Source organism: Manis pentadactyla, chromosome 2, assembly GCF_030020395.1.
Source record: "Manis pentadactyla isolate mManPen7 chromosome 2, mManPen7.hap1, whole genome shotgun sequence".
NCBI classification, from domain to species: domain Eukaryota; kingdom Metazoa; phylum Chordata; class Mammalia; order Pholidota; family Manidae; genus Manis; species Manis pentadactyla.
The window spans coordinates 169,773,114-169,788,845 of record NC_080020.1 but is presented as its reverse complement, the minus strand read 5'-3'; positions in this window follow the sequence as shown (position 1 = coordinate 169,788,845).

The window sequence follows — 15,732 nt, the reverse complement described above, 5'->3', positions numbered from 1 at the left end:
ATTTTATAATCATGTCCTGTATGTATAAAAAAGTACAATTTAGTTTTCTACCTTGACCTTCTATCCAAGTGATACTATTAAATTTATTAATTCAAATTATTTGTAGATATTTCAATATGTATGCAACGATAACAAACATGAAATTGTTTTTAATCATTTTTACTGATTCCTTTCAGTATTTGTAGTTTCTACTTATTTTTCTTGCTGTATTGTACTAGTTAGGATCTCTAGAACAACATGAAGATATTACTGATCATAATATAATTGATCATAATGCCAAAACAAGCAGGCATGTCTTAAATATAAATAGACATAAATGTTTTTAAGAGGAAAATATAAATGAGATAAAACACACACAAAAAAAACTAGGGAATTTACAACTTATGAGGTAGAGAAAAATGATTAATATTCTTACCATGTAAAGAATCCTTCCAAATTGCAACAAAAAGTAAGTTGGAAAACCCAGGAAAATATTTTGAAGTTAGTTCACCAAAGAAAAAATTCAAATAGCCAGTAACCTTGGATAACATCAGCAGTTGTCAGTGAAATGTGATAAATAAAAATATACAAAGAGTATTCAACTTCTAAAAAGTTATAAAAATTCCCAGTAACACCACTTGTCTGAGTGGAACAAATCAGAAAACAATAGGGTTTTTTTTTTATGGTAAAAGGATGTTGTTTACAATTACAGACTTATTTCAGGAAGATGCTAAGTGCTGAATTGTGTCCTCCCAAATACATATGTTGAAATCCTAACTCCTAATACTTCAGGATGTGAACAAATTTGGAGAGAGACCCTATGAGCCATAAGTAAGATAAAATGAGGTCATATGTGTGGGCCCTAATCCAATGGGACTGGTGTTCTTATAGAGGAGATTAGAACACAGACAACACAGTTCAAGGAAAAACCAAGCCAAGGAGAGAAGCTTTAAATGGAACCAAACCTGCAGACACCTTGACCTTGGACTTCTCACCTACAAAACTGAGAAAATAAATTTCTGTTGTTTAACTCAATCAGTATTTTGTATTTTGTTATGGCAAAACTACCAAAGTAATACTGGGGAATTAAAAAAGCTATAGCTTTAACATCTCCTTATCTGATAGATTAAGATTTTAATTAAATCATATATATATATATGATATATTTAAATCTTAAATATTCTTAAATGATGTCTATGTATGTACTTGGAACATACTATTTTAACTTACTCATGAATTTTTTTAGGGAGAGCAAAGATATTTTCTTTGCTGATTACAGTTTCATATCAAATCTCTTGTATTACCACACAATAACAAAATTGTCAAGATTTTGAATTGAATTTATTTCAAATGGCATCATTTTAAGAAAGCTGTGAAGCAATCTGAGCAGAGAAGCTTTCGAGATTTCGTAATTTTTTTCTAAGGTTTTATAGTTCCCTGTGTTACCTGCCAAAAACGATAGCACTTTTCAATCAAACTTTACAGAATAGTTCCTTAACTTTCATACAATTTAAATTTAAAGCTCCATTGACTTAAACATTTATCACATGATAAAGTAATGCAAACAAAACCAGCATACATATGCTTACCTGTATTAATCTGTTTGGGTGGCCATAACAAAACATCATAGACTGGCGCTTTAACAAGAGAAATTAATTTCCTCATACTCTGGAGGCTGGAATCTCTAAAATGAAGCTGCCAGGAAGTTCTAGCAGAATTTGCGAGCTCTCTTCCTGTCTTCCTTGCAGACAGCCACCTTCTCTTCGTGTACTTGCATGGCTTCTTCTTATTGTGTACACATGGAGAGGAAAAAGAAAACTCTCTTTCTTCCTTTTCTTATAATCCAACCTTTTTGGATTAGGACTCCCCCTTCTGACCTAATTTAATCTTAATTACCTTCTCAAAAAGCCTTACCTCCAAATATAGTTATCATGGGGGTTAGGGCTTCAATATATAAAATTCAAGGACCCGAGATTCATTTGCTAACACATGGTGCACATTAGAGAACTGGTTGGAGCAGACATGTCCGGATATGCTACAGTGTGGCCTTTCATCTAGACCCACTAACTGTGCCAGGCGCTTGCACTCTGAAGGTTTTACAGAAGAGAACACTTACTACTCCTGTAGGGAGATTAGTTGAGTACCAGTTAAGAGTTCTACTGTACGTGTTTAATTATGAAAATGGAAATTAATACAGGAGGTTTTAAATGAAAAGTACTTAGAGAATTTATGTAAGATATGATTACATTAAAAATACAACACAATAGTATTTGTAGAAGCTTTTAAGAAGGGCCCTCCTGTGGCCTCACATGAGGCATGGTACTAAAAGCTTTGCTTCCTGCTCATTTCCTGATCTGTTTCTCCAGGCCTCTCAATGAGTCTGTGATTCCCTGATACCATTCTGGGACTGTATTTCATATTTCACTTAAGATACTGAACTTACCTGTAGAAACGTGACTGATTCAAACACCGTTGCCATTTGTGGGTCAAAGGAAATGGGTTTTGAAGGCAATGCTGAGATGGTGCTGTACACACAGAAAATTCTTGCTTGCTCACTGCTGCGGTTCTGCCGTCTAGTAGGTACTTCTGTGTGTGTGCGATGATAGCAGGAGAATGTAGGGAGCAGGATTAGATATTACTTTTAGTCACTGAATTTTCTACTTTAGAATGAGTATAAATTAACTTGTGGTTGAATGAGAAAATAATATTTTTATACACAACATCATTTTCTCTCTGTTCACAGAGCATTGATATGCTAATTACTAAACACCCTTTTATTAAATTTGTTTCTCAACAAGGCATTTTTGCAAACTTAGCTTAAAAAATCAATTCAGACTACTAACACTAAATCTCTGTGAAATATCTGGAATCCATATTTTTCGGTAATTGCTTCCATATATATCTCTTTTCAAACACTAACATAATTTAGTAAGAGTTATATCAGAATCATTTAACTTTCCTCAGCCTTAAAAGATGCTTATAAAATTATGTTATATTGCAGTTTAATTGCAAAAGAAAAGCATCTGGGAAAATGACTTACAACTAAATTTGCAAGGGAAATTATTGTTAACACTTCACATATCATTAACAGCATTGAAATGTGTTCTTTCATATACAACAACAATAACAGCATTATACACAGCAGTAATGGTAGTATAACTCTGGGTTCCAGGGCCCTCTTCCAATGTGTGCAAGTATGTGGGAAGGGGTCTTCCCACACCTAATGTCAAACAATTCTTGAACACCAGCAGGGTGCTGAAGAACTCAATTCTGATGCTATCTGCCCAGAGACAGCATCAGAGTCCCCAGGTTAAGGGCTCCATCCTACAAGACTGCCCTTTTACCACCACCACCCCCCACTCCAGACGCAGGTCGCAAGCCCCAGGCAGTTCCCTGTGCTCCTGACCTACCACCTACAGATTGGAGGTTCAAATGGCCTCCTCCTTAGGTTCAGTTCATTTGCTAGAATGGCTCACAGAACTCAGGAAAACACATTTACCAATTTAATAAAGGATACGGTAAAGGATACACATTAACAGCCAGATGGAGAGGTACACAGGGCAAGGCCCCAAATAAAGAGGCTTCTGTCCTTGTGGAGCTTGGGGCCTGGCTCAGTGGCACGTGGAGGTGTTCTGGTTCCAGTATGGAGCTGCTTATGTCAGGCTTGCCCGCTTTTGCACCAACTGCCTCTGTGAACATACTCCACCCTAAAAGGCCTGAGGGTGGACACCCAAACCAGATAACTCTATATGTCAGGTGAGCCGGTGAACACTGGAACTGGATAACACCACATGTGGACTGTCCCCGCTTATCAACCCCCGGATGGATGGACTGGACTACATAGGGACTGGACACAAAGCCCCTGTGGCGAGCTTGTTCCAGAGGTCACTGACACTGGACCAGACATGTGCTCCAAGGCTTGTTCCTGCTCATCTGCCCACACCCGGCTCCCTCACGGACATGCCACTCTATTGGAATTCTCCCTGTTGCATCACCTTCCCCTTGGAACAGACGAGAGGCTGATCGGGACAGCCCAGACCCGAATGTGAGGAAACTGCAAAATGAACTGTGTGATTCGTGCAACCTTAAGGAAGTTAAGTTCATTACTCCATCGCCGGGACGATCCATACTTTCCTGAGCCAGTCACATCGGGTTCCCCAAACATAGGAGCTCTCTCCAACAGAGAAGCAGGATCCAAGAGAGCAGTAACCTCTTCTCAGGAGTTTTTGTGAGGGCTTCACTGAATAGTTGTGATGGACTAAATTATTGGCCATTGGCTGATTCAACTTCCCCTGTCCCTGGGAGGGGGTCCAAAAGTCTCTCATTAACATGACAAAACACCTGGTTCACCTTAAAGAGTCTGCAGTGTTTTCAGGAGCTGTGGATGAAGACCAAATATACCTGAGAAATACATATTTGGTCATATGAATGACCAAATATGCTTTTATTATGACTCATTATATCCCAAGCATACTCATAAATTATATATTCACATTAAGTTTTGGTCCTGAGATAATTTTTTTGAGTCACAAACAAAATCTGTATTTTCTAACCATAGGCCATATAAAGAAAAGAACAGCAATACTAACCTGAGAAATGTCCTCTGCAGAATAGAAGGTACAGAAAGAATTTTGCCTAGGCAGATATCATTAATCTTAGCCTTCAAAAATCTATGAATTCTCATCAATTATGCTTGAAATGAAAGTAATTATGCAATAGTAACATTGAAACAGTATAAAATATTAAATTTATTTATAAGGAAATAACTGTCCAGCTATGTCCAAAAGATAGAACTTGCAGGCTTGAATGGTGCATCAGTTATGAATGGTTATAAAATACCATATCTAAAAATATATGGGCGACATGATATTGATCAGCTTTATAATTAGTTTTCTCTTTAATGTTCTGTATTTTAATAGCATTAATAAATAAAATACAATAGAATGTATTTAGGGAAATCCTCAATTAAGGATAAATTATCAGTATTATTTGGTTTGTATGTGCACAGTAAGAGTGCAAGTCTATTGAATAAATTATAGAGGATCATAAGAAAGCTTTGGGATCAGTATTATAATGGCAGCACAGTGATATATCTTCTTAGTGACTTAAAAATGAAGTATTATTTGAGACTAATAACAGACAAGAGACTGTAAATGTAATACTAGTCCAATATTAACAACAATAAATTAATTACAGAAAACAAAGTCCATCCTACATCATGTATATTTCATTGTGCAGTATCAGAGCCAATACAGTGATATTTCACCTGGAACACATTTCTTAAGAAGATAAATACTCTGCCTCTACCAAGTGCAATCAATTAAGGGAATTACTTATGTAATTAAGATGTTGACTCTCATACATATTTTTGCCCCCCAAATATCTGTCCAACATAACTAATTTAAGGTCTGAAATACTATTTATAAGGCTAGGATTCCTTTGTAAAATTTCTTCTATGACTACATGACTTTTATAAAATGTCCCGTTAATCAGAAGTACTTATGTGAAAGGAAGTTTTTCAGAGCTTGAGAACTGTAACAACAAAAATAAAATTGCTTCTATTGAGTGTTGCTAGGAAGATTTTTCACCATATTATAATGGAACATTCCTTTAAGAAAACGTAACATGTTAGTACTGATTCCCAGAGGCATCAGCTAAGGTTAAAAAGGATCTATTTAGAACAAGGGGATAATATATAAAAACTTAAGGTCCCCGTTTTGTTCACAGTATGGGAGAAAGACATTGGAAAAGAAGACTGAAAATAAATCAGAAAGGACAAGGCTATAATTGAGAGGTTTTAGTGAAATTCTATTAAAATAATTTTTATTTTGTGCAATAATATCAAAATAATTACAAGTTGGATAGGAAATAAAGGGTTTTTTCAAAATATTTTAATGTGTTGATGCTCTTAATTGCCCACATAAAAACATATATGTGAATGCATACACTACCTCAATGATAATGACTTGTGCTTCAGTAGAAAAATTAGATTATACAGAAGAACCTAAAACTGGTTTACCTCCAAATATTTACTGATGAATAATACTATTAATGATTTGAAAATGTAATATTAAGCATATAAAATAGTGTTGGAAATAAACTAAGGAAAACGAAAATCTTTTTCATTTTCATAAGATTTTCCCTAGAAATCTTCAAGTAAAACAGATGGCCTAAGATCCATGTAATGGACTTGTTTATTTCTTTTAAAATAATTTATTATTGAAATCTACAGACGATTGTTCTGGAATCATTTCCAAGACCCAATTTAAAAAGAATATACCAGTTAGTACAGGATCCACACCCTAGTCAGGATTTCTAGTGATGAGTATTCTTTCTTTAGTCCATATTCTGGTACAGCAGGGCTATACAGTTAGAAAATACAAATAAATGGGAGACTTAAAAATTAGTAAAGATGATATACAACTATTGCTATTTGAAAATATGATAGTAAACCTAAAATAATACAATATAATTAATGGAAAATTATTAAAAACCTTTGGGTAAATGGATGGATAAATTGATGACATTAATAACTGATCAAATTACACCCTATGTGAATCTTCTGATTTTCTATCTTGACTCTGATTCTTCCATTCTGTAAACACTTGTTATTTTCACTGCAAGTAATATACTTACTGACATACTGATTATGTTACTTGAAATGTGTGCCTAACATAAAGTGCCATGTTTTTGCTTACTATATTTTAAAATCCATGATAAGGTTTTATTTAGCCCTTAAAATGAAATTGAATATTATGACATTTCTTTTAAAATTTTTCTTTAAAAGATTCTAGGCTTTTATTTCAGCAATTCGTAATGCAATTAGGTTTAATAAAATGTGCACTCACTTAATTTACTCTCTAAAAAAGAGTGTTATACACCATAATGATTTTTTTTACTTTCTATTGAAATTGAAGTGGTTATAAGGAAGAAAATGCCAAAAACTAAGCCAAAAATTTAAGCTTTGAAATGCATCAAAAACAATAAGCAATAATGAATGCATTGAAAGATGACAATACATCGTTTAAAATAAGATTTCATTACAGTGCACATATTTCTCAAATATCTCCCATGACCTAGATTTAGGGAAAAGCATATAAATGAGATGTATCCATTTATCCTCCAAAAGGTCAAGGCATTTTCTGGCTATTTTTTTTGTTTCATGGTAATAAATAAACCAGTGAAAATTCAATAGGACACTGGGTTGGCTCTAATGGCCTCAGGGCTGTGTACAGTGTTTGACAGGGAATTAAAGGGAATGATCTGGGCAGAACCAAATTTCCTTCAGGATGCAATCTTTGAAAATATAGCTCTGCTTTGTTTCCATTATCTTCTGTTTTCATTAAGGAAAATGTGGTAGTGTGTAGTAGTCCATCTTTACCTTATCACCTAATGCCTGTTACATTCATTTTTAATAAAAAAAGATAAGTTTACCATCTCTAGGCAACAGTATGCTCGGCAGGAGCGGGGCTGAACCACCACCACCAGACCAAAGAAGGCTGAGCTTGTTCTTCTGAGGTCATTTTTGTTTGTGGGTGACAAAACAGTCTGATCTAATGTATGCAAAAAGAAGAATGGACCAGGACACAAAATTATCTGAAAAGCAAGAGTTCAGTTGGACCTTAAGGACAGAAACTAAGGAGGAAATGACAGCATTCTTTCTACCCAAGTATCAGCCTCCCTCTACTTGGTGATTTTATTCAATTCACCTAGCCCAACTTCACAGCCTCACCATACCATAGAAGGACTCGCTTTCTTTGGTTCCAATTTTAAAACTCTCAGGGAAGGAATTTCATTGACCTCAAGTGGGAAAATATCATCTCCACCTGCGGTGCTCTGAAAGCTGAATGAACTCAGGGCCATCCCCCCTAGGACCCTGTGACTTGGAGTCGGACTATGGAGGGTTCTCCTTAAAGAAAGCAGGGCAGCTGGGCAAAACTAATTAATTCCATTAAAATTAAACTTACATTTGTATGAAATACAATATTTTACAAAGTGCTTTCATCTTCCATAGCTGTTTTTAAGCCCTTATTTTGTAACAAAAACATTTTGGAAATGATGAGATTAAGTCTCAAAAAGCTTAAATGACTTACAAAGTTAACACACGTAATAAATGACAGAACTTAGACTAGACTTCAGTTTAGACAATGAACCCCGTGCTCTTCTACATTTGAAATTTAATGTTCACATCACATATTCAGACATTCATGACTATTCAAAGTCACGGATTCACCAATCTTTTAATATAAGGAGCTTAATACTAATCATACAAAGGAATACTGTTCAAAGAAAAATAGAGCAACTTGAGCTGAATGACAGAAATTTAAAAAATTTCTTCCTACGCCTTCTAACCTCCACGTCCCCCTGAACGTGCTGAAATGAGTCAAATATTTCTGAACTTCCTGTTTTCTTCTTTACTAATATAACCTATCATAATCTCTAAATGCCTAAAAAACGTTCATTTTGGACCCTGTCCCAAATGCAAATTAGAGTTAGTCTGTCACAAACATACAAAGAGTGCACACAGTGATGCAAAGACTGTTGGAGTCGGGCTTTTTCCTTCCTTAATTCTCCCCCTATTCTTGCCTCCTTCTGCCCACTGGCCTTGTCTCCTTCCTTATCCCTGAGGATTTTCTGTACTTTATCCTTTACTCCTTCTGGAAGGACCTTTGTAGATTCCTTACCTGTTCTTTATTTGCAGGCTCAAATTTCCCAATTACTTTCTTACACGAATTACTAGGAAGTAACTCTTTTCTTTCATCATGTAATTTTGATATATTAGTACGTTTTAATGCTTGTTTGCCTTATTCTATGCCTATAATAACCCCTGTCTTTTAGGGAGCAAGATAAAAAATCATTCCGTGCTTGTTCTATTACATAATGTTATGGAATGTGTATTGTCTGTTTCCATCAGTTACCTGGTGGAGCTATAGTTGAATAGAAAAGAAGTCTAGTACCAATAACACTTGTGATAAGTTGTTTGTTTGAATTGGTATGGTTTCAGGTATACATGCTATATAAGCTATTATTATACAAAGAATCAGCCCCTTCCTGATTCCATTCTTTTTGCTGTTTCTTCCTTGTATTTTCTAAAATTCCAACTCCCTAATCATAAAAATAAAAAAATTCAACCATCAGAATGCATATCGCCATTTTGACTGGCAGCAGACAACAGGAATGATTATGTCCAGTGAAGGCTGGATAGTCATAATTCTCATGCCTCTCACTTCACTGCAAACATCTTCCCAGGAGGAAATTCTGTATCTTTTGATCTTCAACTACCCTTCTGTAAATTTATCCTTTTTTTTCCTTTTATAACATGCAATATGATTTCCATTAATTATCCAAAATAACTTCACAAATCTTTGTTGCAAACGTAGAGCCTTACATTCAGATGAATTAAGTCTGGTTTTAAAACAAGATAATATGAAAATAAGGGAGTCCTTACATTGGCTCACTGAATAGAAGAAAAACACCACAGTGAAATCCATCACTTTGAGAAAGCCAAAAGTAAAGGTAAATTTCTTATTGTCTCTTAAGGTCAGTAATGTGACCCCTGTTGTGAGAAGACACTGCCAATTTTGCATCAGATATTGTAATTTGCTTCTTCTCTTTTCTTGGTCCGTTAGGTTAGCGATTTAACCATCTTTGAAAAAAATAGGCTTTGGTTTCATCGATTTCCTCTATTGTATTTCAATGTCATTGATTTCTGTTCTTAGATTATTTCCTTTCTGTTCTTATATATAATTTTCCTTCTGATAATAAATCTCCGTTTATTTTGTTCTGATTTTTTCATTTTATTTTGCAGTACATTTTTGAAGCACCTTGAAGCAGAAGCTGAGGTTACTAATTGGAAACCTTTATTGTTTTCTAATGTAAGCATTTTAACATTATAAATTTACCTCTAAATACTGCGTTACTACATTCCACACATTTTGGTGTTGTGTTTTCATTTGTTTTTAACTTATAACATTGTAAAATTTCCCTTGAGACCTCTTTTTGGTCTGTGCTTATTTGGAAGTTTTCATTTCTAACTTGGGTATTTTCCATATAGCTTTTCTACCTGATTTCTGGTTTAATTATGTTATGGACTGAGAACATATTTTTGGATGATTTAACTATTTTAAATAGTTGAGGTTCATTTTATGACTCAAAATACAGACTATATTAGAGAATGTTCCATATGTACATGAAAGAAAGCATTTTCCTGCTGTTGTATACTGTGTTCTATACAAGATATTAGGTTTAATTCTTTGATAGTGGTGTTGAGTTCTTCTCTATTATTAAGTTTTTGACCTACTTATAGTATTAAAGACCAAAAGCAGAGTTTTGAAATATACTGCTATAATCTTACCTTGTCTTCTTTTTTGTTCATTTCTATCAGTAAAACCTCAGATTTTACTCTTGTTAGATTCATGTACAATTAAGATTTCTAAGTCTTATGGACATTATGCAGTATTCACCTTTATATCTGACAATATTCCATGCTCTGAGGTTGCAATTAGCTTTTATTATCATTATAACAAACAACACAGCTAATGACTCAAAAGAGGGCAAACATTATTTTCCATTTCTGTAGGACCAAACTCTGAAGTCAGTTTCACTGGGCTAAAATCAAGGAAGGTGTCACCAGACGTGTGTTCCTTCTCGAGGCTCTGTGGAGAATTCATCTCCTTGTCTTTTCCAACTCCTAGTCTCTTAGCCCTTTCTCCTATCTTTAAAAGCAGCAGCGTAGCATCTTTAAATCTCTCTTTTTCTGCTTCTATCATCACATTTCCTTCTCTCATTCTTCTGTCTCCCTCTTCCATCTTTTAAGGACCTTTGTGATTATGTTGGATTCAACTGGATACTTCAGGATAATCTCCCTATCTTAATATTTGTAATCCCTGCATTGTCCCTTCTGCCTTTTAATACATATTCCCAGACTTGGGAGATTAGGAAATGATCATCTTTGGAAGGGCCATTTTTCCATGTAATACACAGAAATATATATTGATATTAATGCAGCTCTATCAGCATTTATATTTTTCCCTTCTTTATGTTTTATTATTTTTATTTTGGTATCATTAATATACAATCACATGAGCAACATTGTGGTTACTATATTCCCCCCATTTTCAAGTCCCCACCACATATCCCATTACAGTCACTGTCCATCAGCATAGTAAGATGCTATAGAATCACTACTTGTCTTCTCTGTGCTATACTGCCTTCCCCATGCCCTCCCCACGTTATTGTGCTAATCATAATGACCCTTATTCCCCTTATCCCTCCCTTCCTATCTACCCTCCCCAGCCCCTTTCCCTTTTACAACTGTTAGTCCATTCTTGGATTCTGTGAGTCTCCTGCTGTTTTGTTCCTTCAGTTTTTGCTTTGTTCTTATACTCCACAAATGAGTGAAATCATTTGGTACTTGTCTTTCTCTGCCTGGTTTGTTTCACTGAGCATAATACCCTCTAGCTCCATCCATGTTGTTGCAAATGGTAGGATTTTTTTCTTCTTATGGCTGAATAATATTCCATTGTGTATATGTACCACCTCTTCTTTATCCATTCATCTACTGATGGACACTTAGGTTGCTTCCATTTCTTGGCTATTGTAAATAGTGCTGCGATAAGCATAGTGGTGCATATGTCTTTTTGAAACTGGACTCCTGCATTCTTCAGATAAATTCCTAGGAGTGGAATTCCTGGGTCAAATGGTATTTCTATTTTTAGTTTTTTGAGGCACCTCCATACTGCTTTCCACAATGGTTGAACTAATTTATATTCCTACAGGCAGTGTAGGAGGGTTCTCCTTTCTCCACATCCTTGCCAACATTTGTTGTTGTTTGTCTTTTGGATGTGGGCCATCCTAACTGGTGTACGGTGATATCTCATTGTGGTTTTAATTTGCATTTCTCTGATGATTAGGGATGCGGAGCATCTTTTCATCTGCCTGTTGCCATCTGAATTTATTATTTGGAGAAGTGTCTGTTCAGATCCTCTGCCCATTTTTATTGGATTATTTGCTTTTTGTTTGTTGCAGCTTGTGAGCTCTTTATATATTTTGGATGTCAACCCCTTATGGATATGTCATTTAAGAATATATTCTCCCATACTATAGGATGGCTTTTTGTTCTACTGATGGTGTCCTTTGCTGTACAGAAGCTTTTTAGATTGATATAGCCCCACTTGTTCATTTTTGTTTTTGTTTCCCTTGCCCAGGGAGATATATTCATGAAGAAGTTGTTCATGTTTATATTCAAGAGAGTTTTGCCTATGTTTTCTTCTAAGAGTTTTATGGTTTCATGACTTACATTCAGGTCTTTGATCTATTTTGAGTTTACTTTTGTGTATGGAGTTAGACAGTAATCCAGTTTCATTATCTTACATGTAGCTGTCCAGTTTTGCCAACACCAGCTGTTGAAGAGGCTGTTATTTCCCCATTGTATATCCATGGCTCTTTATCATATATAAATTGACCATATATGCTTGGGTTTATATCAGGGCTCTCTATTGTGTTCCACTGGTCTTTGGCCCTGTTTTTGTGCCAGTACCAAATTGTCTTGATTACTGTGGCTTTGTAGTAGAGCTTGAAGTTGGGAAGCGAGATCACCCCTGCTTTATTCTTCCTTCTCAGGATTGCTTTGGCTATTCAGGGTCTTTTGGGGTTCCATAAGAATTTTAGAACTACTTGTTCCAGTTAGTTGAAGAACGCTGTCAATATTTTGACAGGGATTGCACTGAATCTATAGATTGCTTTAGGAAGAATGACCATTTCAATAATATTAATTCTTCCTACTCAAGAGCATGGGATGAATTTCCATTTATTAATGTCCTCTTTAATTTCTCTTAAGAGTGTCTTATAATTTTCAGGGTATAAGTCTTTCACTTCCTTGGTTAGGTTTATTCCTAGGTATTTTATTCTTTTTGATGCAGTTGTGAATGGAATTGCTTTCCTAATTTCTCTTTCTGTTAGTTCATCATTAGTGTATAGGAATGCAACAGATTTCTTTGTATTAGTTTTGTATCTGGCAACTTTGCTGAATTCATATATTCTACTAGTTTTGGATTGGATTTTTTAGGGTTTTTTTATGTACAATATCATGTCATCTGCAAACAGTGACAGTTTGACTTCTTCCTTACCATCTGGATGCCTTTTATTACTTTGTGTCATCTGATTGCCATGGCTAGGACCTCCAGTACAATGTTGAATAAAAGTGGGGAGAGTGGGCATCCTTGTCTTATTCCTGATCTTAGAGGAAAAGCTTTCAGCTTTTCACTGTTAAGTATGATGTTTGCTGTGGGTTTGTCATATATGACCTTTATTATGTTGAGGTACTTGTCTTCTATACCCATTTTGTTGAGAGATTTTATCATGATGGCTGTTGAATTTTGTCAAATGCTTTTTCACCATCTATAGTGATGATCATATGATTTTTGTCATTCTCTTTATTGATATAGTAGATGATGTTGATGAATTTTTTATCCCTTTGTTATGTTTTAATCTAGCTACATATTTATATTTGAAGTGAGTTTCTTGTACAGGGTTGGTCCCTGCCTTTTTACAAGTCTAATAATCTCTATCTTTTAACTTGTATTTAGACATTTTATATGTAATGAAATTATCAGTATGATCAACTAAATTCAACCACTTTCTTCGCTCTAGTCCATTTATGCCATCTGTTCTTTGCTTTTCTCTTTCTAAATCCCTTTTCATAGTTTAATTCAGAACTATCTTGTGTTCTATTTTCTCTCCTTTGTCACATTATTTATACCTTTATCATAACACAAGAATTAAAAATTTTTAATTACAAAGTCTATATTAAAAAAGTATCTCTTAACATTAAGTGTAAGAACCTTTAATGGTACATTTCCAAAACACTCCTGCTATCATTTTGTCTGTGTTGTCATACTGTTTTGTTTTAACATATGTTAAAAACACATCATGAACTGTCCCTATTTTTGCTTTAGACAGCTAGTTATCTCTTATAGTAATTAAACTTAGGAAAAAAGACATGTTTATGCTATGTGCGATGTTCCCTTCTTTTTTTATGTTGATTCAGGTTATGGTGTGATAGCACATGCTTTCTGACTGAAGAATCACCCTTATTATTTCCTTTAAGGTAATTCTCTGAGTAATGAATTCCTTCCTTTTTTTTGTTTTTTATTTTGTCTGGAAAACCTTGAGTTTTGAGGTGTGCAAGTATTTGTCTTGCTTGGTCTTTTCTGGGATTTTTGAATATGTGTCTGTTATCAAACTGTCATTGATTTCAGGAAATTCTCAGCATTACTTATTCAAGTATTCCTTCTGTTTCTTTTCTCCCTGTTCCCCCCACCCTTGGATTCCTGTTATTGGTATGTTAGCCCATATAATATTATCCAGGAGTTCTTGGATGCTCTGTGTTTTCATTTCGTTTTGTTCTATTCTCTCTGTTTCTGTCTCTGTGTGTTTCAGTATGAGTAATGTCTCTTCACCTATCTTCACGTTCCTTGATTCTTCTCTCATCTGTGTCATCTACTGATGAGCTCGCTAAAGCCATTGTTCATTTCTGATAGTAAAAGATAGTAATCTTTTCATTGCTAGAATTCTATTTAGTCTTTCTTACAGTTTTTGACTCTGGTGATATTACTCATGTGCTCTTACTTGGTGTCCAGGTTTTCTTTAGAGCCTGTCACACATTAATCATATCTATGTTAAAATCCACATCAGCTAGTTCCGATATCTGTTTATATTTGCATGATCTAATGGTCAGTTTGTCTCTTCAAAGTGTTTTTATCTTGCTTTTTCATATGTCTTTTAGTATCTTTAGAAAGCCAGATATTTTGTGTAGAACAATCTGGACTGAGGTAAATCATCCTTATGCTGCAAATGGGCACAGCATTCCTTCTCCTAGGCTCTGAATGTTTGAATTAATCTAGTTAGGAGTCTGGCTGGCTTTGAGGGTTGTTATTGCTGTGGCTACCCTCAGGGCACCACAGGCTTCAAAGGCTGTAGCAGTATTTTGCTTACAGGGTGTAGTAAATTTGTTCAAGCGTGTCTGTTAGAGTCTGAGTTTAAACCTCCTTGCAGTGTACATCAGAGCGGACTAACCTCTATGCTCTTATTCCTCCCTTTCTTCTTCCAGTACAAAGTATAATGATCTTATTTGTTACTTAAGCCTTACTAGCTTGGTTGCAAGATCTCTTATTCTAATGAGCCTAAGGTTTTGGCTAGTACTGTGTCCTGGAAACTCATGGATGTGGACCTCATGGTTCTCCTGTACTTTTTAAACCTGTAGCTAAGAGTCCAGTGAATAATCCTGATTCTCCTCTAGAAACAGTGCTTTCTTCCCCTTTTGTTCTCCTCTCCATCTGTCATGAATCTCTATCAAGGTCCTAAAAAAAACATTATTTTCTTTCCCCCTGAATTTCAGACTTCCTTTTTTTCTGCACGTGATACAGGGAGGAGAACGGTTCTGGGTAGAGTTTCTTGCTCTCCACATACAGTTGCTCTTCCTCTCCTCCAGGTCTAAACCACACTTCTTAGCATCTTTTCTGCTCTTTTCAAAGAGAATCAAGTGAGGTTCTTAAAGAACAAGCAAAAGGTTTTGGGCTCTATTAATCTGGTAGCCTCCTGGGGTCTCACACTCTGCCAGCTTGTCCAGCAAGTCATCAACAATTCCTGCTGAACTTCGCTTACCTGTGTTCAGTCGTACAACTAATCTTCGGGGAGCAGGGATTTCCCTCTCTCTCCCTGCACGTCTCTCTCTGCATTTAACTCGGGGCTAGT